We start from the raw sequence: 24,699 nt of genomic DNA, 5'->3' as shown, positions 1-24,699 counted from the left end.
AACTGGATCAGGCACAGCAGTTGTTAGATTTCAAAGAAAGAGATGCTCATTTCCCTGATAGAAGTTATCCATCAGGACTGTGGGGAGTTGAAGCCTTTGTGGACCAGTTAGCAACTGAGAGTATTCAGAGTGCAACTTGGTTACCATCCTTGTGACATAAAAAAAAGCCCAATTTCTTAGTTGTCCTGAAGCTTCAACTTTTGATGATAGAAACTGGTGCTGTGCAAGGATAAATCAGAAGGACTTATCAGGAAGGATAAATCAGAAATCAGGACACTGGTTAAGAAGTGAAACAGCTGGTTTCCACTCTCAACTTCATTATAAATTTCTTCTGTAACCACAAAGGTCATTAGCAAGGTGTAGTGGTCAAGACAGCAAAGTTAGCCCTGGAAATGGACCTCTAAATTAATGTAGCCCCAGTAGAAGCATTTCCACAGCAAAGCTTTTGTCCCTGTGCATTATTCCTACACTACTGTATGGGTACTGGACCGTATTTTGTTTTTCTTTGGGCTGAGAAGCTTTTTCCTAAATACCTGTAGAACAAATTGTGGCTAAATAATGCCCCTGATGATTTAGCTGCTTCAGGTGTCAATACCATTAAATCTGCAGAATGCCATTAGGACTAGAGGCTGGAGAACTGTCAGCCTAAAACCCAGAAAAGCATAAAAGAGGTTTACTCTACAGTAAGGGTAATAATCCAAGCTAACTCTAAAAGTTAGTGTCTCACAGAGGTAAGGTTAAGCATATGAAATATTTTAAAATAGATCATTGTGGCGGTGGATCTAATATATTAGATCTAATGTAATAGATGAAAGTTTGGAATCCCATTCTAGAGTAATATTCTAAAGTCCAGAAATACTTAGCAAGTTGATGAAGTTATGGAACCAGTATGTGACACACACCTACTTCTGGTACCATTTAGAGGTCTCATAAGTATTTCCATTAGACCCAGCTTTGTCCCATGCGGATATCTCTTCACATTTTGATCCTGTGCCATCTGGTTTTAACCAGCTACTTGCTTCCCAAAGAGCAAATTGTGTGACTGGTGGAGATTTAAACTGTTCATGACAACTTGAGCAATTGCTGCCAAATGATGTGGAATTATAATCCAGTGGATAAGCATTCTTGTCAAGATCTTTAAGCCCACAAACGAAAACCCGTAATTCTAATTTGCTATTTAGGGACATGAAAACAAGATCTATGTTTTCCATAAAACTGGGCCTGCACCTGATATCTCTTGTCAGAAGATGCCTTATACTCCAAATCTTAGAAAATCAAAGCCAATTACCAAAGTTTTCAAAGAAGGGTTTAGGAATGGAGAAGTAGGCACCGCTTTGGGAAATTTCATCTCTGAACAGAAGGAGCTTGGCATAAAACCACCTTCACAATGAAACAGTACAGTCTTCCCCAAAAGAAGTGAAAGATGGCATGGAAGCTGGCCAATGTGAAATCAAAGCAGCTGTAGCAAGGCTGGAGAGAAGTCAGCTGCAGATGAAAAGCAGAGATAAAAAACTTTGCATACTGTTCTCTGAAGTCCTGTGAGCTTGCATTCATGTGGGTGAGTATCACTCATTTTCTAATGAGTCACTGGAGCAGTTGGAGCAAATGACTAAATGAAGAGTAATTATGTGTTGCAACAAAATGCTAAAGGAAGCAGGGTGTCCTCAGTCTCCTAATGTCTTCAGACAAAGCCTGTTCTGGAAGATAAGTACTGACAAGACAGAAAGTACCAGCTCCAGTGCTGGGGTAATTGAGTGGTATTGGCTTGTTTTACAGGGGAGAGTCTTCTGACCTTAGGACCTAATGGCCTCTTCAGTGGAGAGATGACTTGAATACTTGCTTATGGTCCAATGTTAAGCCTTCCTTGACTCCTCTGCTGCCTAGCATGAGTAGGGAACAAAAGCAAGACAAGTAAGAGCAACAGCAAGAACAATCATTTGGATATGCATCTCTAATGACTGGCTGTGGGACCAAAGGGCTGCCAAATACAAGTTGTATTGCTCATTTGGCTATGTGGGGGGACCTTTGTCTCACTGGCATTGTCCAAATAGCTCTTTCATGAGTTTTCTTGTTATAAAGTAAGCTATGGGTAGACGGTTACGAACATAAACTGTAAGTTGGGTTAAAATTCTCCAGGAATCACCCAGGTTGTAGATACCCTCTAAGACTCTCACCTTTACCCTGGGTAATGATGACTCTGATGAGCTTTATTGCATCAGAGGGTTGTTTTCATGTTCACCTTCTTTGTGGAATCATAAGGGATTTTCCCTGCAAATCTATCAGAAGACAGTGCACAAAATTTGTAGTATCTGGCACTCTGCAATTCTCACATCCCACTGGCAAAATTGTTTTCTGTTTTATTGAATCATTTTATTTCATTTAGTTCAAAGTAGTTTTGCAGCAGTTAGGCTGGTCTGGACTTCAGTATATGCCTTTCTTCAGTAAGAAGGAATGTAGTTCTAAGTAGCATCAGTCACAATAACGGTAGTTTTATCCTTAATAATTTACAGTTCCTTCATGACTGCACCTCAACATGCAAGAAGGACTGGATAAATCTACAGGGTTCAGAGTGGCAGGCTGTTTTGGTTTATGTGAAGCTTTCAAGGCATTAGAAATACAATTCACTTGGGGGCTTTTTCTTCTCTTTTCATTGAATGATGAAATTCATTTTAGCAGCTGGAAAAAGTTAGATTCAGTGCCACCATCTAGATTTTCAGTTGGACAAAATGATGCCATTGCCTTGTGTATTATTAGAAAAAGACCACATCGAACTGTGCAAGTGTCCTGTAATGACGTGATTACAGTGTTAGACTCGTGCCAGTTGAAAAATATGACTAATTGAATATTAGAATATTCAGAATATTCCTTCAATTATATGTTTGGCTGCCTACATAGACATAGGCAATCTGTTAAAATACTATGTCAATTTGTACTATGGCAAGCTTGGAAGGTTTCCTTAGAAGGAAAGGGGAGGCTGGACAGCCTTTAGCATGCGTTGCAGTATCACCTAATCCTGCCATCTCAGCAGAGCCTGCTCATGGGGAAAGTGAAGGGAAAGAAAACTCCAAAGGAACACCCAGGCAGTACAGGAAGGTGCTGCTGGTTATCAGGGTGAGGTCTGGTCCTACAGCCCTAACTCATGCCTTGCTGTGGTGTCAAGTGGCATACTGTGGCAAGAGGAGGCCTGTTTTCGGTGACAGGAGTAATCAATGTACCAGTCATGGCACAGCCTCTGTAAGTGTCTTTTTGCAAGAATTTATAAAATCATAGAATCCTTTAGGTTGGAAAAGACATTTAAGATTGAGTGCAACTGTTAACCTAGCACTGCCAAGTCCACCACTAAACCGTGTCCCTACGTGCCACATTAACACGTCTTTTAAATACCGCCAGGGATGGTGACTCAACCACTTCCCTGGGCAGCCTGTTCCAATGCCTGACAACACTTTTGATGAAGCAATTTTTTCCTAATATCCAGTCTAAACCTTCCCTTGTGCACCTTGAGGCCATTTCCTCTTGTCCTATCACCTGTTATTTGGGAGAAGAGACTGACATCTCACTACAATCTCCTTTCAGGTAGTTGTAGAGAGCTGTAAGGTTTCCCTGAGTCTCCTTTCCTCCAGATCAACATTCCCACCCACCTTGCTTTCATTTGAAAGCTCCTGAGGATGCACTCAATCCTCTCATCCAGATCATTGATAAAGATATTAAACAGAACTGGCCCCAGCAGTCAGCCCTGGGGAACACCACTTGTGACCAGCCACCAACTGGATTTAACTACATTTACCACCACTCTTTGGGCTCAGCCATCCAGCCAGTTTTTTACCAAGGGAAGAGTACAGCCATCAAAGCCATAAGTAGCCAATTTTTACGGTAGAATGCTGTGGGAAACAGTGTCAAAGGCTTTACTAGAGTCTAGTTAGACAACATCCATAGCCTTTCCCCTATCCACTAAGTGGGTCATGTTGTTATAGACAGAGATCGGGTTAGTCAAGTAAGACCTGCCTTTCATAAACCCATGCTGACTGGGCCTGATCACCCGGTTGTCCTGTACGTGCCATTTGGTGGAACTCAAGATGATCTGCTCCATAACCTCCCTTAGCACCAAGATCAGACTAAGAGGCTTGTGGTTCCCCAGATCCTCTTTCTGGCCCTTCTTGTAGATGAGCAGCACATTTGCTAACTTCCATGCAATTAGGACCTCCCCAGTAAGCCAGGACTGCTGAGAAAGGATTGAAAGGGGCTTGGTGAGCACTTTCCCCAGCTCCCTCTGTACCCTTGGGTGGATCCCATCCAGCCCCATAGACTTGAAGCACTTTTTGAAAGAACCTGATTTCTATTGTCAAATTACAGCGTCTGTAATTATAGTCTGGTTGCCTTGAGTAGTCCTGCAGTTTGAATTGAATGCACAAATAAATATTAAATAAAACGTGTTTTAAAAATGCTAACTGGGCAGAATGGCAGAAGGCATGGGGGTGCGGCCATAGGGGTTGAAAAAACATACTTTATTTTATTTTTTGATACTTTTTGTCTGAAATAGCCTCATATTTTCAGGTCAGCTCATGGCCAAGAAAAACACGAATCAAACCAAAGCCCACAGGAAACCGTAACATCCCCAAGAAAGGCCAGCGAATGAAGGGTGTAGAAAAATCACTGTGAATGATATCATTGACCACTGGCAGTGGGAAACTCTGAGGACTTGTAGCTGCTCATAAAGAGGGGTTGGGGAAATGAAATGTTAAAATATTCTGGATTTTTATTTATTTGTCTACTGTTTTCTAAGAATCCTGGGAAAAACAGCTTCATTATGATTGCCACCCATTGCTTTCTGACTTTTAAGGTCCCATGGATGCAATTTATGCCTCTGAGTTGCTATAGATACAAGGGATGAAATCTGTTCCTGGCCTTGCTAAAGTTGCTGGGGGTTTTGCCATTCAATAGGGCACAGATTTCACTGTAGATTTTCAGTGGTACAGTCTTAGACAGAATAAGTCAAAATGCTGCCACTTCAATAAGCAACACTTTGGAAAGGAGAGGAGGCCCCATTTAGCAGTTTGTGGCTTAGAATCACTTCTGTTACTTTATCAGCATTGTGTATGCTAGCACAGTATGAATTAAGTGCATGAGATACGAATTTCCATGTTTAATTAGAAGCAGCTTTCTCGCAGATGTTGGCGTGGACCTAATGCTAGAAAGCAAGAGTGAGGAACGACAGAAGCAAATTGAGAGTGCTTCAGGTGGATATTGAGCTGGACTTATTAGATCACAATCATCTTCTGATGATACAAAAGGGCTTTGTGTTCAAGTATTTTTTTACAACTGGCCATGATCTTTTGTTAATGCATCTGAGTGCACTGGTTTGTAGGCTGGGGTTGTATTGCTCTCCTCTGCTGTCTTTCAGAGACTTGATTTCATATGTGTGGTAGACTACATTTTAACACAAAGCCTGTGTCACAGATCACCTTTCCTACTGTTTCTGAGCACAGATTGTCCTTCTATAGTATCTGTTGCAATGATTTTAATTGAAACATGATACTGGGAAAGCAGAAAAGATATTGGATATCATCAGTTCATAATTTCCACAGCTCAGAAGTCAAGGACCACATGCCATGTGATGAAGCAATTCTCAGCAGACCACAACCTGGGGTATGTGGAGTGTAGCTGCACTCCTGATGCTTTCCCTGCAGGAAGAGGGGGGTTGGCTGGCTTCTGAGCTATTTCCATGCTTTGGTGTGTAGGCAACCTTCAGTTAGTAGTTCAGAGTACAGCCTCTTTGATGCTTTGCTACTGCTGTTTGGATTTGGCACCATAGCATACAAGAAGCCCTAGCTTACCTGCAGTTGCAGATATTTCTACAAAAGCATGCTGGAAGAGTACCAAAGCTAAAATTGAAGCAGAGGCAAAGTGAACCAAGGTCACAAGTCAGTAAATTTGGGACAAATCCGCAGCTCCGCATCCTGCTCTAATGCCCTGTCCACCAAACTTGGTGGATTGGTGTATGGTGCTTCTTTCACAGCTTCATTATCTGGCTTATGCTAGAATGAGTTGGCCAAAGTTCAGTCTAAACAAACTGAAGGTGACATAGGTAGGTGTTGGTGTGGTTCGTCTCATAGAGATGGTGAAAAAAATGTGGGTTAAATACCACAGTTTTCTCACTGTCATCATTCCCCAGAGTCACAAAATAGTTTACAATGTTAAATTATCTCTATTAAAACTGTCTCTCCAATGCAACTGGAGACCACCCAGAACTGGTCCTAGATACAGCAGCATCCTCTCCAAGGAGATAGCTGAAATTATTTAGAGTTCACTGCCCATAACGCATATTCTGGGCTTGTTATGTGCACGCAGGCAGTGCTCAGGGGAGTTGTCTCAGAGCACTCTGTTTCTGGTGTGCTTTGTTTGCATTTTTGTAATGGAATCATTTAAAAAATAAATAACAGTTTAAAAATAAATGAGTGATCTTCATATTTAATGTTTATTTAGGATAATTGGCATCCATGTCCATACTCAAAAAAACCTTTACTGGCTTTAGGAATCTATTTAGTCAAGTATCTGTATTTCAAAAGAGGCTTATAAATTTTGCATGTAAAGTACCACACAATTTTTTTTACCAAGAAAGTTTCTTCCCTATATAATTCTAAGCTGAAAAGAGAATGTTGTGCTTTGTAACAAAGCTTCCAACTAAATTTGCCAGAATCTCAGTAGCACAAGTAGCTCCAGTGTAGTTTTGCTTTGCCATAGACTCCAGACTTGGTGTAAGACCAAATCAAGAACCTAGCTGTTTGAAAAGATTTATCATTTTGTTTAGCTGTACCTGAGAATAAAAAGCTTCTACTAGTGTCACCAGAGTACCTTAGAGAGTTTTTCATGTGATTTTTAAATGAAAGACAAATGGCTTGCCAGGCATTGATTTTGAATGTGCAGTCTTCATGTATGGTCAGAGGCAATGTGGATTATTAGAGGAGTGTTAATAGCATATTGAGAAGATCAGGAGATCTGAGGCACGCACCTTTATCACCTGCTCATTTTGGATGTCTCTGTGTGGCTTGTCCATTGATTTTATTTTAAGCATATGACATATTGACTATATTGTCCCAAATGTTCCCTTCCTCGATGGAACTGGCCCCATCCAAGTCCCCTTTGGGCTGAGTGTTAAATGTCCTTCTGCTGAAATAGTCCTGAAACTCATTTCAGCTGTGTTAGCTGGTGTCCATGGTGCTAATATGAACTACAACACCACAAGTGAGGTAATTTAGTTATCCAAACCCATTTTGAAAAAGCAATGGATCTTACTTAACCAGCCCTACTGTAAGATACATTGGAGTGAGCTTACTGTGGGGGTTTAAAAGAGAGTCGCAAGGATCAGACACCGAGAGTTCATACCCGTACGAAAGGAACAGAAGAATTACAATGCTCTGCGGAGCTTTGATTAACTGTCTCCAGAGTAAATACAACCTCTGGAAACAAAAGCTTTCTCTCACACCAGGCCCCAGAATTGGCAACTTTAGCACATTCTCTTTGTTCACCTCCAGGATGGCTGGCAGGTTCAGCCAAAGGAGAGAGACTGTAAATTACAACAAAAAGGGAATTAGAAGATGTTATTTTAATCAGACTACTGAATGACTTCATTGCCAAGCTAGTGCATGGTGTGCACAGTAATCAGGCTTCTGTAGACCCAGTGCAGTAGCTTTCACTGTGGAGTTGTGTCGGAGAAGGCTCAGAAAGAAATCTTTCAGCACACCCTTACGGTTGAACGATCAGGCAAGTCCTGTATCCCTTTCATTGTACTTCTATTGCATCTACTCCAGATCACTCTTTGCATAAGCAGTAAGGATGAATTCTTTCAGCCAGGACATCAGGCACCGATTTTGCAAAACATGATCTACTCATGTAGACTCACGTGTCCACAGAGTTCCAAAAAGAGGGTCAGGGGATTCTTGCTGGGAGCTGCCTTTGAATGATTAACTTTCACCCAACTCCGCTGCATTATTTTAAACTCTGCCCTTCTTCTTATGGAGAAATACAAAACACTAGAAAGTTCTTTGTGCTGTCTATGTATATGTTGTCAGAGCTAAAATCTCACTGTTAATTACTGGATTTAGTTTCCTACTCTGCCATTGCTCTCCCATGCAGGCAAGCTGAATTTCCTTGCAGTATTTCAAGTGAGATGTTTACTGCCAATGTTAGCCAAAGAAAGGATTTTAAATGCTCCCTTATTTTGAATTATTTTCTCTGCTGATTGTATGCTTCTCCAACTCACTTTCCCTAGGCTCTAAACATCTCTTAGAAAAAGCAACCTGTCTTTCCCACAGCAAGGTTATCCCCCAACATCTCTTCCTGAGAGTTGGTATGCATGAAGTAAAAATCAAATTGCAGGATTGGATTTTTCAAGGGAACATACCTGCCATTATTGAAAAGAAAAGAACGTTTCCCATTGAACATTGCCATCACGTAGATGACTGAACAAGAGGCAGCAAGACTAACAGACTGTAACATAGTTGGAAACTTAATGAATAAAATTACTAGTTGTGGGTCTTTTTAACAGGCCAACTGAGAGAAGAACATTAGCCTTCTGAGTGCTTCTGTGTAGCTTAGTGGAGCTGATGTTATGACTGTGTGAACCTTTTATATGGAGAGGAGAAATTGGTGGTGCAAGTTGGGAATATTCTTTAGTGCAAGACTGTATAGGAGAGACTGCGTGAGCAGCCCTGTTTTCCAGGTGAAGATGGACACCACCATCACCAGAGGAGGTCCACATTTCTTCACCCCATTTTCTGAAAGCTCTGGCTCAGGTCTGGTCAGTGAAATCTCCACGTTCGTACCTTCTGTTGTCCTCTTGCTTTTCCCAATGTTACCAGCATATGTAGATGTCTGCTAAACTCACCATGCCTTTCGTGTTGCAAGGCAAGGGGAGCTTTGCTCCACAAAATTCAGCTTCTGAGTCAACCTTGTCGTGCAGCACACTGCTTTGCAATTTTTTCGGACTTATTCCCTTAGGAAAGTGACTAAATTATGCTTTTTCTGTATTTTTTAAAGTTGCTAGTTGATCTTCAATTTTTAATGAGGGCAATGATTATTCTGCACTGTATTACCTGCAAGTGTTGTAAATCATCTTTTACAACAATGTAGCGGGTTTCCTTCTTTTTTTATCCTTCCCATGGAATTCCCAGGACAGTTGCCTGTGTTCTGCAAAGTCCTAAGTGCCAGTCAAGGGGTAGAAAAAGGAGCGCCAGGCACGGGGCTTGTAAAGCAGCAGGGAGCGTGCGGCTTCTGAGGAAAGGGCAGATGCATGCTGAGGTACTTCAAGATGTGCTGAGACTTTTGCAAGGCAGATAGGTTCTACCTCACTGTAAGCAGAATTATGGATGGTAAAAGCAAGCAAGCCCCAAAAGATGCACCCTGCAAAAGCACAGGGTTCAGGTGGTGAAATAATTGCTTTTAATCTATTTATTCTGTTTTGTCTCACTTTGAAGGCTTTTTGCAGGGCAGGGGAGTGGAGGCAATGAACATAACATTTCAGTTTAAAAGCCTAATAAGTATTTTTAGGGTGCTTAAGATAAGAGTCTGGGCACACCGATCTCAGTGTCATGCTTCTCTGGTTAATGCATCAGTATCTGATATCACTTTTGTAGTCTCTTTCATCACTAGGATTTTTAAACTCTGGCATTGTGAGTGACTGATACTACCAAAGTCACGTTAGTATAAGGTATAACAACCAGTATGAGCCTCAATTTGCAGTGGGAAGTCACCTACAGTCACCTAGGTGCTAAAAACCCCCACAACTCAGGCCGTGGCCGTCTCCCCCTCTCAAACCCCAAGGACAGATTTGTTTAATGTGAAAAGCAGTGATGCCTGCTATTGCCTGGGGTGCAAGATACAGCCAAGGACTTCTCTTTGCGAAATGCTCATCTGTATAGAAAGTTTTCACAAAGCCTGTTTACCCTAAACCTCTCATAGCCTTGATTTTGAGAGCCGAAGAATATTTATTTCACTCAGACTTCTTTCCAGGAGGATAAATAAGCCCAGACTGCTGCCGACAGAGAAGACAACCTAACCTGTACACCCCTGTGGAGGGAAAAGGGACTGCTATGGAGACACACACAAAAAGCCTTTGTGATAAACAATGCCCAGAACATGAGTACAGCTACGTGGCTTCATTGAGGAGATATAGGTTAAAGATAAAGCAATTTTCTGCAGTGGTTGCATGGAGTTTTGAATGTCCTCTCCCTATACAGTGCTGTCCCATGACGGTGTCTACAGAGCTCTTAGTGACTTATCTTGGGAACAGCCATGAGTGCAACACACAACTCTGGTGTGCTTCCCTGCAGAGACCCTTTCCAGTCATACCTGTCACTGTATCAAGCCACTGTGTCTCCTCAAGTAGGCAGGGTCCCCTTTGCCATGGAGGGACAATGTAGGGCTGCACAGTTGCAGGTATGTGGTGTGGCTGGGCAGCAAATTGGATCTTGGCAGCAGCACTGGGTTGCTTCTGCAAACACAGCATGAACCTTTCCCCTGCGTGGTCTTTTGGGGATGTCTAGAAAAGTCCTTATAGTTTCAGTGGACTGTGCTTACCCCACTGGCTGATGAAGGCTAGGATTGATTTGTCTCCATATTGGTTTGTCCATTAGCACCTTAAAGCCAGGCCTCTGCTTAGACAGAGTAGATGTCTGAGGCATTAGGAACTCTTGTTTTACCACTTCATTACTTACCTGGACAGCCGTCTCTTGCAGCAAATGGTTTGCTATTGCTGGCATCATATTAGAATAAAAAATAATATTAAAAAAAAAAATAAAAATGCCCACATAAAAAGAAAAGCCAAACCCAAAACAGAATTCGAAGTTGCTGCTTAAATTTGGGACTTTCTATTGCTTGAATGAGAGAAATGAAGGACTTGGGTTTGTTCCCTCCCCCTTAGCCCTTCGTCCATTTTCCAATTTCTTCTGGTTACATTCGTTTTCTTTCCAGTTGCAGTTCTTTCATGTTAAGCTTGCACTAAGTCATGAGCCAGGGATGTGTGTTGTTCATCACACCATGAGGACCTCGCTACCCGTACATTCTGATGCAGTTTTGTATGGATGATTGCATAGTTTGCAGATCCTTTTCCTCTCCCTCATAGCTGCTTGTGAGGTTTTGAGCCCTTTTCTTCTGCAAGCTTTGCCGCCATGGTTTTCTTTTCAGTGGTTTGGATGCTGAGGCTAACGTTTGCGCCAGTGCCATATTGCTTGTTTTCAGCAGCGCTGTGGGACTGCTTAACTTTTTTCCTGACTCGGATCTAATCTCATGGTTTGGTTATCTATACTGTTTGAAATCTATCTCCAGCCTTCCTGCAGGAGCTTTGGGGTCGTGTGGGTACTGGACTCATATCAACTTCTCTGCTGACTTCCTATGTGATCTTGGAGAAGTCAATTTGGATGCAGTTTTCAAAAGCACTGTTGAAAGTAAGACTTCTGCTCCTGAGCTACTTCAGCCTTTCAGAGCGTTGTTGTGTCTGTGTTGTCTGTTTGTCCTCCCACCTCACCTCCTAATGTTCAGGCTGCCAGCTCTTTGGAGCACTGCTGCTTCTTGCAGCTGATTCTGTGTATGTGCCTTTGGCCTAATGCAGTGGGATCCCAGTCTCAAGTAATAGTGATGGCATCTTGGGTGGACAAATGCAGGACCAAACTGGAGTTCACAGTGAACGAATCTGAAATCTAGGCTGGAATAACCTGACCAGGGGATGTTGATATTAAATGTTCTTTTCTGTTAATCAGTTACACATGGTGGCCTGAATAAATAGGTGTATGCAGGGCTGGCTGCAGCCCTGTTAGCATTCAGGAGTTTGCATATGCAGGCATGGGTCACAAATAGTGAACGTGGAGTAACCAGGGTCCTGCTGTGAGCCCATGAGTTGTGGATGTGTCCAACCCACATGGGCAGGGCAGCGGCTGCTGGTCAGGGCTTGCAGATGTCATACACTCAATTACGTCTAGTGCCTGGATCTGACCACACAGCAATCCAAGAGCCAAAGCAGTGCACTGCAGCAGCCACTGCAGGTGGAGGAAGGAGACAGTAAAGAGCCATTAGATGCCCTTAATAAACATGTACCAAGCTGGGATATAAAGAAGGGTGAGAAAAGTAGAGGTGGGATTGTGAGCTAGGGCAGGAGGTTTTTTTAATCTTATTTTGGTTGAAGAAATAGAAAACACTGCTATGTAAAATATGCCGAAATGCATTTTTTTTTTTTTTTTAATTTTTTAAGATAAACATTGCTGGGGAGCTTATTCCTCCAGCATTTCCATGTACATGTTAAGATATTTGAATCAATGTTTTAAAGGAGGAATTTAAAACAGAAACCCCGATACATGAGTTTACCTAAATGAATGATGAGTACACAGCAGTTCCATCAGAGGTTGATCTGAGGTGCACAGGAGATACTACTGGGTAGTGGGAGCGTTGCTTTTTGTGCCCGTTTCTTTGCAAGTAGGAATTTGGGGCCTTAACATCATGGTTCTTTTTTGTAAATCTGGTTGTAAATCTGGCATAGCATTGCTCACTTGAAAATGTTACAATCTATGCAAAACTGTAAGTATTCTGTGTCACAAGCCTCAAATTTCATCACTTGACTGTCACACCACCTGTGTGTAATCAACACCTTGAAATCATGATAGAAAGTTGCATTAGAATGGAAAACCTAGTCAACCCAATTTCCTATTTTCTTTTTAAGCAGACAAGAGTGAACACCACAAATGCAAACTGGTCCCTTCTGTGGGCATATTCTCTCAAATATTTCTTAGAGGCTTTACTCTTTTAACCAATGAATAACTGGTTGAGTGCATATCAAACATATTGTTATTCATGCTGATATTTTCAAATGTGAAGCTATCTATGGTATATTTTACAGAAATTGTTTCAGTGCTAGCCAAAACCTGAAAGCTGCAGTTACTGAAGGTCTGGCAAGACAGAAATCTGACATTGGTTTGAAGGAACAGTGTGTTGTGAGTGCTTGACTTGCGTTCAGGAGTGATTCTGACAGACAGAAGGTTTTAAGCTTTTTAACATTGTATGTCAGGCAGATAGTTTAGTTTCTGTGTTGTTCATGGTGAATGAACATAAAACTGTCCCACAAAGGCTGGGCTGAGGCAGAAGGTCTGCTCAGAGCAGGAAGCAACAGGGACATCTCTGTGTTGTGGTCTCTGAGTACCACCTGCATTTCCAGAGGTGCCCAGGGGAGTATGGCACCTGAATCCCATTGCCTTGCCTGCTAAAATGGCAACTAAAAAAAGATGAGTGCCAGCCCTGAAGCACACAGTACCCCCAATTTTATGATCCTCCCACTGTGTCCTTTCCCCAAGACTAGCTTCTCCACTGCCAGACTGCATGCAGCACAGTACAACCACATGAAACCTGTCTGGCCGACTGCAAGGTTTCTGGTTACAGAGCCAGCTTCAGAGTGAACTTGGCCCCAGCTGCAGAGTTAATTGGAAATATTTGTCCAGCAAACTTGCTTGGTAGATTTCGTGTGCTGTTTGATTTCCTCATTCTTGGTGTTTAATCTGTCATATCAGAACATGTGGCTTAGTACAGTTGGTTGGTGCTCTCTAGAGTGGGAAGGATGGCAGGTGAAGCCCACAGACAGTGCAGCCCTGAGCCCCACTGTGGATCCCCACCTTCTGGCAAGCATGATGGGGACAAGGAGGGTGAAGTTTTGGCCAGAGATTTTGGCAAAGGGTTGATAGATGGCCCCCTGCTGATAGCAGGCACTGGTTGGATCATCAGTATTAAGTACAATGCCCTCCTTTGGGTAAAAGTGATAGAAGTAGGATATCTTTGTGCAGGATCATTGGCTGATTATCCCAGTGTAATTGCCAAGTAATCCTAATTGTGTTTGTTCTTTAATCCAAAATGTTCTTAACCAAGTCATCTGAACTCTGAAGTAGAAGTATTTGTTCCGTTGCAGCTCTAAAAACAAGTAAATCTCTTCTTCCTTGCTCTTTTTAACTAGTTGAGCAACGTCTTGATTTTGTTTCAAAGCCCTTTTGCCAAGTTTTTGTCTTAATCACCAGTGACAAGAATATGAAAGGAATTAGAAAATTATTATGGGATTAAGACAGAATCTTGCTCATACACAAAAGACATGTTGATTCCTTGTCCTCCAGAGCGAGTAGTATAGGTTCTGCAATTTAATCTGGTGTAGCCAAATACAAAAGGAGCTCATGTGCAGTAATGTATGTGGTAGGTAGGAAAGTAACGCATGGAACAAGCTCTGATTAAATAAAACAACACCCCCCAAAACAGTCTTTAAAGGAACAGCAAAAAATCGCTTTCAGTTTTTAGTGAACTGAAGAAAAATTATGAGCTATGTTTGTGAAGAAAAAGTTATTTCTGTCTATGATAAATAGCAAAAGTGGGTACGCTTCTAGCTTCCTGATTTTATAATGTTTCTGTTTCTCTCATCAGCAAAGTGGTGCTTTGCTGCATGGGCAGACATTTTTCTAATTCTACAGTAATTTCCCATACAGAGTAAAACTAGGTGGGATACAAAAATAATTTATTTGATCCTTCTTTGTGAGCTGTCCTCCACATCTCATTTTCAGCAAATGGAAAGGCCCCCCTCCATATTCTCTTCTTTGTACCACAGATATGTCCACAGATTTCCTAACAATGCCATATGTATGAGAAATATAAACTTTACTTTTTTTTTTTTTTTTGGGTATTACTTACTTTAAAACTCTATTGAGTGGGCTTGCAGATGTTTGAAACTCCCAGCTAACTGATGGTCAGTCTTAAACCATGAACTCTAATCTTAGTGCTTTCAAACCGTAAAGTTCATGTCAATGGGAATCTTGCATCAGTGGGGACTTCAGGATGTGGCTCTGTACATTACTCTGTTGCTTATTCCAGTTCCTGTTTTCTTCTCCCTTTGAAAACCCCATTTGAAGTTGCTTCTTAATCTCCTAAAAGTTGTTGACTTGAAAGTGCATATCAGCCCTCTTCTTGTATGAGTCACACCAGCCCTCAATCATCAGTATTGTCCAGAAATGCAATGTTTCCCTTCTCATCTCCTCTTACCCCCTTAACCATGGGCAGCTATGATTCATACTGTAAAAGGGCTTGATTTGCATTTGATATGAGTCAACAACTAGTTCAAGATTAAGAAACAGCATCAAACAGGCCTTACAAAAAAGGAAGGAAGCTTTCTTTTTTACTGTGGCTGAATCAAAAGTAGAGGCATAGGCATTATACTTGAAAAATCAAAAAAGTAGATTACACTGACTTGAAAACCTCTTCTCACAGATACTAAAAATGTTTGAAGAAATTAAAATGCAATAAAATATCCTGTGTTCTAAGCAAATCAAACTGTTGTTTCTTTCTTAAACATCCCTGCCAAGGAAACTATTCTGCTTTTATTTCTTTACAGAAGTCTTTGTGCTAGACTCTTTACGGGTGAGCAAAACAGGATGAAAAAATCTCCCATAAGAAATCCTTTCAGGAATGCACTTAAGGTGTATGAATCTCATCTTTATTTTAGACATACATAATTATGTGCTTACCTGCTATTGATGTCTGTAGACTTTAATCGTCTCTTTAAAGTTAAGTACATTTATAAATTATTTTCCTTCATTGAGGTCTAAATGCACAAAATGGGGCAGAGGTCTAGGAAGGGGTCAAGACAGGCCAAATGGCTATAAGAAAACCATAGGTCTCTTCTTGCAAATCAAGAAATTTACTTCAGGGATCTTGAACTACTACTATTCACCAATTTTGGAGAAGTAATACAGCTAAGCAGGAGCAGACACTGCAGGATGACTGCACCCCATAGTCTCAGGGAGATTTTCCTTGGAGCAGATGAATATCTGCACTATGAATCTTGCCTGTCTTCTACCTTCTCTTTTCAAAATTCACTTTGCCCACAAGATGACCTGTTTCTTTAAACTTTAAACTTTCTTTAAACTTCTTGAAATAAGGTGCTAGAGGAGATGGAAAGGGAAATTTTTAATAACATAGTAAAGGAATTAGTATGTCTCTTTTCTCTCTGCCTATGTCTTAATATTCAACTTCAGTTGCTTTCCTTTTGCCATCTGCCATCACCACAGTTGTCTACCTCAACTGTAAGTTCTGTGAAGCTCATCTTATGCCTATAGGTGGTGGCCAACAAATCACTTGGCATTTTCAATGTAAGCTAATGACTGCTCAGAGGAAGAGTTTGGGAAAAAGGGAGATGGATCCCTCATCACAGTTAGGCTGCTTACCTTTATAGCTGTAAGCTAAGTAAACAAAATAAGGTGTCAGATCTCACAAAGGACTTTTATTTCTCTATGAAGGAGGGGAAAAAATTAAGTGACAATGCAACAAATTCTGCATTGCTCTCCATCGGGCTCTGAGCTGGTGCTGCTTTGCTTGTAGCTCTCCACAGTGTTTTGTTCAGTCCCTTAAACCAGTGTTAGCTGACCTCCTCTCTCTTTTCTTGTCTGCTCTGGTTTGAAACTTGTAACCTCAGGATGTTTGTCTTTCCTCTTTCTTTTGTGCAGGTTTAAGATGGGTGCTATTTGTGTGGACTTTCTTAGTACTCTCCTCATAGAAATGAATAAAGTTGTTTTACAGGAAACAAGTGTTTTTTACAACAGCATTTGCTGTCAGACACCTTGTGTGTGCTATTTGTGTGGACTTTCTTAGTACTCTCCTCATAGAAATTAATAAAGTTGTTTTACAGGAAACAAGTGATTTTTACAACAGCATTTGCCATCAGATACCTTGTGTGTGCTATTTTGCGACTACAAAGACTTTAAGTCATGTGATATACTGTCACAGTATGTCTGCTGCTTCAATTTGTTTCAATATATTTATTAAAATTTACAAAAATGCATTCACAGCATCATGGGTTTTCCAAGCAAGGTAAATTCTATGCAGAGATTTTTAAGTGATTTCATGGTTGCATACTCTACTGGTGATATTTTTGGAAATTAGGAATAATAATCCACAATAAAACCATGAATAGTTATTCATTTATGTACATAAACCTATGTACACCAAACGTGGCCTATAGGTCTAACCTTGTTTGTTTAAAATTACAATCATAGTTTCTTCCCTCTCGCCCAGTTCCTGAATTCTCCTATTTTGACTTTTTTGTTGGGGGGGGATCCCCCTATATCTGCATTAATTTTGAGGCAAATACCATGTGTTTTTAACTAGTCTTCTCAGCTTCTGGTGTCCACCCATCTTTCATGTACTCATTTTTTTTTTTCCCTATGTTAAAACTTTACATGCAACTGATCTAGAACCTTTGAGTAAAGTGCCATCTGCAACATAAATTTCTCTTCCCAAGCTGTTAAAAGGAGTAGGTTTATGTTTGAAAGGCCAGCCAGCTTTAATCACAGGTATTACCTTTTGCAGTCTCAATTTTGCATTATGGTCTCTTCCAGTGACAGGCTGCATCCTGTTTGAGACCAAGAACATTTTCTTGAACCTGTTTACATGAACAGCAACAGATTCTGGTGTTTGTACTACCTCTCTTTTATTGAAAGCTCAGACAGAATGTCTGCTGACACAAGGTCTTTCCCAGGTTTATATTCTAGCTATAAATCATCCATCTACAATTGAAAGAATAACCTTTTCAAGGAAAGTTGTGTTTGTGAAACCCTTTTTGGCACCATTGTCATAAGCGGTTTGCAGTCTGCTTCTGCAAACAAGGAACTGGGTTTTTTGTGCATGCAGAAACGCCAGAGATTTTTCCTTTTCCTGTCCGTATTCACTAGCATTCAGCTTGAGTCAGGTTTCCTGCAGCATTAAGTACAGTCTCTGGTGATTCCCATTGTTGCAAAAATGTTGTTGTGAGGCCTCACATAGTGGGCTCAGTTGCCAATTTTGTATAGCAATTACCATCAGAAAATCAAAGGAAGGGCATCTTCTTTATAAATTGTTCTTCAGCTAATTGTTGTGATTAACATCTTTCATTCACTGTCCTTTTTTTCAGATTAAAGTTTTTAGATCAACAGTTACAGCAGCAAGATTGGGTAGAATTTTTTCAGCCAAATTTATCATTCCTGTGTACTTTCCTTCTCTTTAAGTAGAGAAATATTGATAACCATCTATAACCCCCCAAGGCCGAGCAGGTCCCCTAGATCAGTCCTGGTTTTCCTACATAAGTTAATTATTCACCCCTACATTTACATTGCTGTCTGTTAAGTTCCAAGCTTACACTGCCAGGTCCGTGCCAGTGGTACAGTTTCATTCTTTATACTTACAGCAAAATACCATCACTAAACTTCAGTATCTTCCCATGCTTGGATATCCTTTTGTGAATTATATGGGTGCAGAGCATAGCCTAAAAATTGTGGTAAAGCACTGTGTTCAGAGGGCATAAGTTAAAATTTCACAGACACGATTTCCTCTTCTAAAGAAATTTTCCACAACCCATCTGAAGTACTTAGGGTGAGATGAGAGGGAGAGAGGCAAAATACATTTATTAAGAAGTGTCTTTCCTGGTAGGTATGTGGAGTTCTGTACAAAGACTTTGACTCGGCCCCTTGGGAGGCAGGCGTAGGTAAAGGTTTTCCGTTTTCTTTCCTGGACCTGGTGTAGAAAAGACCCCTTCTAAAAGGTGCATTAGTACTCTCTGCTAGACTCAGAGCAAGAAGTCTAATTTCTTCCTTAAGTTTTCATCTAAGTACGCTTCGAAGTATGTGTTGGCTCATGTATAACAGGGAAATTGGGTTCTGTTAACTGTATTTTGTATTCCATTGATAGCTTTTCTATGCCATTAAAAACATCTGAGAATATAATTTCTACCTTTTAATGGCTTCTGTCCTCCTACTCTATTCACTTTCTTAACAACCTAATATCTGGCATTTTCACCTCTTGAGTAAGTACTCCCTTTCCTGAAAATGTTTTATAAGAAAACAATTATAAATGTTATTTCTTCAAGATTTTATTATACTTTCACATGGAGTTCATATCCACACATAATGTTTTGATTTCACTCTAGTGTCATCAAAGAAAGCTTTTATCAATTTTTTTCCAATAGAGGTTTTCTTTTCAAAACCATTTCTGTAACATCAGCTAACTAGTAGCCTATACACACTCTGAGTGTGAGAATAACTTCTGCACTGAATTCTTACCTATGAAAACACAATATTTCAGTTACTGGTTCTAGATGTATATGAAAAGTCCCACAACGTTTTCCTCTCTTTTCCATTTCACAGTATGGGCATGCACACTCTGGTTTGGTTTTTGGTTTTTTTTTTGTTTTGTTTTTGGTTTTGTTGCTGTTCTGGGATTTGACTATGCCAAAGCCTTGCTAAAGCCAAGGTATGCAGCATGCATTGCCTTCCCCACTTCCTTTGTCCGCAGGGCTGGTCACTGAGAAGGTTGGTCATCATCCTTTGCCACTGGTAAATGTATGCTCCAGGTCACTTTATTGCTCTTCTCATGCCTGGAAATTTGATACATAACCTTCCCAGGGACCAAAGTAAGGCTGATTGACATGGACCATCCTCCTTGCTACCTTCTTGCAGAGCAGTGTGGTATGTGCCCTTTCCAGTGGTCAGGAATCTCCACTGACTGCCGTGACCTTTTGAAGAGGACGGAGAGCAGCCTCACAGTGTTGTTGGGCTGCTCCTTCAGCACCCTCAGACCTATCTGCTCTGGTCCGTGGAGTCCTGTATGTCCAGGTGGATTAAGTGATCCCTAACTTCACCTTTCTCTGCTGTGGGTACTGCTTCATTGCCATCGACTCAGCTATGAGGCTTAGGGACCTGGGAAGTCAGGGGGGGCAAAGCCGAACAGTGAAAACTGAGGCAAAAAAGCATCATATAACTTAGCCTTTTAGATGTCCTTTGTCATTAGATCCCAATGAGCAATGGGCCCATGCTCTTTGCTGGCAATGTACTTACAAAAAATCCTTCTTGTATTTCACATCCCTTGCTAGTGCCAGCTCCAGCTGAGTTTTGGCTTTCCCAGCTCCATCCCTGCCAGGTCAAGCAGTGTCTCTATTCCTCCTGGGCCGTTTGTCTCTGCTTCCACCTTCTGTGGACTTCCTTTTGGTACCTAAATCAGATCAGTCTTCCTCTTCAGTTTTGGTTCTGTGATCCACTAATGTGTCTTCTTTTGTTCTAACCCACAGAAACATTGCCGTCGTTCTCCCAGGAACAATAACATGGGCTTCTTTTTAATCATGTTCCAGTTACTCTTGTGCTTGATCTAGAAAAGAAAATACATGAGGCCAATACTTGGCAAACCCTTTTTATAGCAGTTAAGAATAAATAGATGTACCACTGAGCTAATAATCAGAGAAAATTTATATCCAAAGCTGATTGTGAAAATATTTATCTGTTTTTTGAAAATGTTTTCAAACTTACTTGGTTCCACAATATTTCAAAGAAACTGTGTTAATTCAGATTTCTACATTTTTTTCTGTGAACCATCTTTCTCTCTGAATAGTCCACAGACTTTCACTGAAGGTACTGGTACTTAAGATGACATTCTGCTCTTTGTCAGAGACTGCTGCTCTAACAGGATTGTTTACATTGCACAGATTATATTTTTAGTTATTTTGGGACATACATTTTGAAAATTATTTTATTCCAGTATTCAAGATTTTGGAAATCCACCTTTTCCCAACTGGCTTTGAACTGCTCAAATATTAGTTGAAGGACAAGAATGAACCATAAACAGAATTGAATAAAACTTAATTTTGCATTTCTAATTTTCTACAGATCATCTCACCCTCTTTTTCAGCTGAAAAAGGGGAAGGCACTTACAGATAAAAGCTGTGTGACTATGAATTCATCATAATTTTTTGTATAGGATAATGCAATTGTCACAGTTTCAGAGGAACGACATAGAGCAATCTTTGTATATTTGTTTGTAGCACATAGCATAGATTGTAGAGCCCAACTGATTTTAATTTAAATAAATACAAAGGAAAACAGGTTGAAGAAAGAGATCAGCAAAACCTGAAAAGTTTTCTACATCAGAGCATGATTTAGCTTTTACAGATCTCTGATCTGATAGCTCCAGTTATGCTTATTCATTGCCCAGGATCTGTTTGGGTCTTGCATTTACACTTTAAAGAAGTTTACAGGAAAGTTTTCATTTATTAAAGTACTCAGAAGTTAAATGTGTAGCTTGAAATGGATAGCCAGGTGAAATAGCATCTTTCAGTGTTCACAGCTGATTTTCCTATGTTTTGGAGCAATGTAACTCTAAGCCAGTGTGTCACAGTACATGAAGTTCCTGTGAAAGTCAGTCAGGATATATCCTGTAGGTTTCTTATGGAGCATGCAACCACAAAATATGGATCAGAAACATAAAAATGGACCCAGAAATCTGCAACTAGTTAGGGCTGTGCAAGATGTCCACAATGAAAACAGAAACTGCATGAGATTTGTTTAGTTTGAGGATTTGCTTAAAATTCAGATTAAAAACTGTTTTGTCTTTTGACAAACTGTTTGTCCAAAAGTTTGTTTAAGTTCACTAACTTGCCTACTGACTCTAAATTCATTTTTAGATAAACCTGGGTTGATTTATAGACTGGTATCAAAAATCACGCTAAGCTTGTGGTTTCGTATGGTTTAAACTGGCCATCCTATAAAAACAAGGTAGCTCTCTGTGGTTTTGGCTGGGTTTTGAGCGGCTATTTAGAGTTCATTAGAGCCCCAAGCTCAAGGTAGAAAGCCTGGAGGTGCCAACGCTGGGGGAGCCATGTTGGCTTCTGCAAGGGCAGGACTATAAGTGAAGGGATCTGTCTTTCTCTCGGGGGTAGAGGCGCTTATGCGCTCTATTGCAGAAGGAAGCGTTTTTGTGTGTCTGTAAAGGGCTGAAGAGCTGATTTGGAGAGTATGCATTCAGGCAGAGAAGTAACTGCTGCAAGTTCAAGACTTATTTATCCAGTTGTGAGTTGAGAGTGTTTCTACTTGCTTTATTATGTCTACTAGTATTAACCTCTTTCTTCAACTCATGCCAGATTTTATCAGCGATATATGTTTTGACAGGCAAGTAGCTATTTTTGGAATGGGGCTTGTGTTTCTGTAACCACTTCTTCTGCATCTGTCTTTGGTGATTCAGGAGTGAATTCATCCACTTGTCTTCTCTGAAGTATAACCCGCCGTGCTTCTTTTATTATGTGCACAATTTCACATACTAAATCTTTTTCTTGTGCTGTATTTATTTTAAAACTTTATTCAGTCACGTATCTCTGTGCACATTTAAAAGGAGCCACAGATATTTACAAGGCAATTTTAACACTTACCAATTACTTTTGTGGGGCTTGGTACTTTAATAGCTGTGGTTGTATCAACCTTGGCTGATATTTCCTAATTATTCATATCTAGAAGTATTACCAGCCATCACAGAGTGTTACCAGCATCATTTTAAGCTCTCTTCACCTTCTTCAGTCTGGGTTTTATTTGAAAAGCAGACATGCAGTCCCCAGTGAGAATTAAACTAGAAGCATTAGCTTGCAAAATATATGCCAATGACCTAATGATTCTGACATTTCCACAATACAAGCTTTACAAGAAGGCATGCAGACAGCAAAGTCTGTTTTTCTATCTCATATTTTTTTAATGGCTAAATGTTTGGAGGAAACAAAATGGATTTATTCTGCTCAATCCAGGGTATAATATCAGGACTTATCCGGTTCCGGGCCCCAGGGCTTCAGACAACTAACAAAACACATCTTACTTCTGCTCTGCTAGTTCTCTGTTATGCTTTTCACATGCAGGAAGAAAGAGTAAAAGCATAACCCAGTTGAATAAAGCAGCATGGCCTGCTATTCTTTGCTTATGAAGCATCACATGATAGACAACAGATTAAGAAGAACCCCCCACCTGTGGTTAAGTATGTATGCAACTGTCAAGCCATTTTATTTAATATAGAGGGAATTTTAACATCCTGTTTGCTGCCAGAGTGCAAGAATATGTTAAAAATGTTAATGTTTTACAAAAGTGTGCTTCATTATTTTTGAATAATCCAGTGATTTTATGTCATTTAAATAGAATCAAATATGCTGCTTCCCAATCTATTTTCAAATGCTCTGATCTTTCAAATCTTTTGCTCTGATATACGGAAAGGAAACTAATCTGAGGTTCTCTTTGTAGAGTTTAAGCTGCAATTTGTTTTTTGGCTATTCAGTCACTGTTTATGTAAGGATGTATTGGGATAGGGCTGTCTGCCATGATATGGTAAAAAAAGAAATAACATCTTTTGTAATAAAAATAAGATGTTATTTGAACAAGAGGTTAAAGGAAATCTATCCTCTCAATTGACCTTTCAGACTGTGGTAAGCATAGAACATACAATGCCAATTTTATGACACAGTCACATCAAACAAATTGTATGTGATATATTTTAGTTGTGATTTCAAAGAAGTTTTTGATGTAAGAGTCAGAAGGGAACAGTAACTTCGTGGACCAACCACCTAATGCCTAAGACATGCCATATGCAAGAACATTCCCTTAACCACGGGATTTTCTGGTTCATTTGCTTGAAGTACTCCAAATTTTTCCTGTCATTACCCTGAGAATTCACAAGCAAATCTGCTGGTGATGTCAAAGTCTTAGAGGTGTCTGGCATTTGTTTGGATACTGGGATGGCAATTTTCTCATTTGTGTTTTTCCTTCTTTTATCTCTTCTGCAGGTGATGATCTAGTTGCAGTGATTTCTCATACCTACGTATAGTAGGGTCCTTGCAGCTTAAGTTTCAGAGATGGCCTGTGTACATTAAAACCTTGTAAATCTGAACTGCTTTCTTGTGACACAGTGTTCAGTAAATAATCAATGGAGGAATCACTTCAAAATCATCAGAAATATCTGTACCACAGTTGCCATTGCTGACTTCTGTGACAGAAATATTTCAAATACCTGGCTACAGACCAAAGAAATGCAAGCTTCAAAAGTGGCGCATCACTGTGTGTGAAAACCCAGCCTTTGCTAAGCATAAGAATCATGAGTTGCTTTGGGGGATTTAGCCTGGAGTTAACATGGCTCCTTTTCTTCTAAAGCTTCTTCCCTGCAGTTGCAGTTTCTCTCTGTGCATACAGAGGGAAAGCACTGCTACTGCCATCATTAGCGTATGGCGTCTTGTTTTTCTTTTTAATGTGGGCTTCTATTTGCTGCAGAGGTGAAAGCTGTGGAAGCCTTCTGCCTTTGAAGAACTACTTAAGATGAAATGGTTCTGAAGTGCATTTAAGGGTGTTTACTTTAGGCACTTTATTTTTTTCTTTATTTTTATTCCTATTGGAATTGGCTAATGTTATTCATTAAACTAACAATTTCTCCCCTGCCTGTTCTTAAGTGTGACTTGTGACCTTGCAATCTGTGTATTTTGTCATCACAATGTGTTACCATGGAACTGATTTTGATGTCATGAATAAGGGCATTGTGAGTTTCCACGTTCCCAAGCATATTTGAGACACAGGTTTGGAAACAAAAATGACTTCACCAGTTAAATATTGTTAGATCCTATAGTATATCAAAGGTAAAAACACTTGTGCCCTATATTCCTTTACATAGAAGAATCTAAGGTTAGGAATTTCAAAGCAGGTATATACAAGAATGACACTACAAATAACATTTCACAAGATTAAATATTTTGTGAGAGCATTGAACTCTAACCCCTTTATGTTACTGTGGACAAAAATCTTTCATATTGTTCGTGGAGACTTCTCAGACTGTCTAATGCAGAGCCTGTATAGAGAGGAAGAAACACAGTGTGCACAACAG

The 24,699-nt window shown here is 40.3% G+C and overlaps 1 long non-coding RNA gene across 2 annotated transcripts in view; it reads left to right on the top strand.

Moving 5' to 3' along the window:
- LOC115605000 overlaps positions 1 to 24,113 on the top strand; it is a 55,059-nt gene extending 30,946 nt beyond the window's left edge. Inside the window, exon 6 of one of the 2 annotated variants that reach the window (XR_003990468.1) lies at positions 23,615 to 24,113. This is a non-coding gene — a long non-coding RNA (uncharacterized LOC115605000). Of the gene's footprint in view, positions 1 to 22,699; positions 22,886 to 23,614 lie in introns of those variants that run through there. The other variant, XR_003990469.1, reaches the window with a different exon arrangement.
- The last annotated feature ends 586 nt before the right edge of the window (positions 24,114 to 24,699 follow it).

Source organism: Strigops habroptila, chromosome 3, assembly GCF_004027225.2.
Source record: "Strigops habroptila isolate Jane chromosome 3, bStrHab1.2.pri, whole genome shotgun sequence".
Classification (NCBI taxonomy): domain Eukaryota; kingdom Metazoa; phylum Chordata; class Aves; order Psittaciformes; family Psittacidae; genus Strigops; species Strigops habroptila.
Note: the sequence above shows the minus strand (reverse complement) of the source record. Positions and strands in the feature narration are given on the sequence as shown.